Here is a 2418-nt window from a genome sequence, read left to right on the forward strand (position 1 = left end):
AGCGCCATCTTCATCTTCTCCTCAGATCTGACAGCGTGCGTCGCAACCAGCCCCTCCCCTGAGGTCGCCGCCGCCCGCGGATCCGTAGTCTTGCGCCGTCAACGTTGAATCGTTCGACGAAACCCGAGGCAAGATCCCGCTTGCTCAGAACTATTTTTCTGTAAAATATGAATTATCTGTTATGTTAATTTGTGATAAATTATCTGTGTGGATGTGATGAATAATATTAAATAAATTTTAATTATGTGATAAATAGTATTTTCAGAATAATTATAATAGATTAAGGTTTTGATGACGGGGTTATTTTAGAATAATTATAATATTTTAGAATTTATGTTGCGGAAGAAAATTATTTTAGAATGATAAATGTTTTTAAAGAAGTTATTTTGGAAAAGGATTATTTTTTTATGTCCGTGTGATTGATAGTTGAAGAACACGACATTTCATGTACATTGACACCGACATGATGACACTCTTATTTATACTCATTCATTGTCACATATGCATACCTGATTCGTCGCTAGTCTATATAGTCATGTTCATAATATGATTTGCATAAAATAGTTATATTTATTTATTATTTCTTATTTTGTTGATAACCGTTAGTAGTTCATGTTCTTAGTGGCCTAGCGTGTCGTGTATAGGACCTAGATACCTGTGTTTTGTTGACTTAGAAAAGCGAGAGCTAAGATGAGGAATTCTTGGTTTAGGTGATCGGATGTGATTATTGATTATTTCCAGGCTCGCACCAACGAAATTCCTGTGTATCGTTGGGGTGGGTCTGAGGTGATATGATATTGTGATTATTGATTATTTCCAGGCTCGCACCAACGAAATTCTTGTGTAGCGTTGGGGTGGGTCTGAGGTGTCATGATATGTGATTGTTGATTATTTCCAGGATCGCACAAACGAAATTCCTGTGTAGCGTTGGGGTGGGTCTGAGGTGTCGTGATATGTGATTGTTGATTATTTCCAGGCTCGCACCAACGAAATTCCTGTGTAGCGTTGGGGTGGGTCTGAGGTGATGTGATATTATGCTGGTTGATTATTTCCAGGCTCGCACCAACGAAATTCCTGTGTAGCGTTGGGGTGGGTCTGAGGTGATGTGATATTATGCTTGTTGATTATTTCCAGGCTCGCACCAGCGAAATTCCTGTGTAGCACTGGGGTGAGTCTGAGGGGGGTAGTGAATCGTTACGTGTGGATGATTTGTGAACAACCGGTTATTCGTGAATATGAGTTTTGACTATACGTGACAGGTAGACCAGTGAGTTGTGATAGGATGGCTAGTTGTGTTCTTTTCATACATAGATCGGGATTAATATTTAATTATTTACAATTTGAGACATATGGTATATACATGAGGGTTTCCTTGTTTGGATTATTTCGCTCGACGTACTACGTCTCTTGTTGTAGATTTTTAAATATAAATTCTATCTATTGTATGATCTTGTTGCTTGGATGGTTTCTGATCGCTACCTGTATGATCTTGTTACTCGGATGCTTACGTTTTCTCCTGATTATTATACTCTAGTGATGGATTATATCTAGCTTGTTAGTATTTTAGCTGCATGTTTCTATTTGTTATTACTATCCTTGCATTGGTCATTCAACTGTATTATTATTTTCCCGAGTGGGATCTTACCGTGCACCATGCACCTGACGTACACCTGTTTTCTCTGGTGTACGTCAGACTTAGATGAAGAACAAGTCTAGCTTGGAGATACGTCAGGAGCCAGATGATTCTCAGTAGGAGTACCTTGCAGACGTAGCAGAAGAAGAAGCTGAAGCTTAGTCATCTCTTTCTTATCAGTTGGTCCTTAGTTTACTTTTGTAGTTCTTTCTACTTCTGTTGATCGTTGTATATTATACTTTCCAGTATTTCATTCAGATCGTTTTGTATATGGGCATGTTGGCCTGCATATTATGTCTGGGATGATATTCATTTATGATATGTATTATTTTATTCTATGTTGTTCATTATATTCTTGCTATCTGTGATCGGGGACCTGTGACTTCGTATTGTTTGTATTTCTTGATGCTTAGCGTATTAGATTGAGAAGACGGGGTCTAGCACTTATCTCTCCTCAGTCTAATACGTCGCGGGCTTATTCACGTCCCGATTCCCCGGTATTTTGGGAAGCGGGGCGTGACAGGTTTTTTTGGTGGCCCATGCAGGTCACGGTCCCGATTTCACACTAGTAAGAATATAGTAGACAATTTAGATACATATCATATTTCATCCGTGAGACTATTCGTGAGCCTTATCCCATTTCCTTGATAGATTTCGTTTCGTCCCTATCTTATCACTTTTTGACTCCGGAACTTTCCATTGTTTTTTGTCTCGTCACTTCTTGACTCCGCTCTCGTTCCTTATCTCTGTCCTTGGGTTTAATTCCGAGGACGGAATTTGTTTTA

Source organism: Asparagus officinalis, chromosome 7 (assembly GCF_001876935.1).
Source record: "Asparagus officinalis chromosome 7, Aspof.V1, whole genome shotgun sequence".
Taxonomy (NCBI): domain Eukaryota; kingdom Viridiplantae; phylum Streptophyta; class Magnoliopsida; order Asparagales; family Asparagaceae; genus Asparagus; species Asparagus officinalis.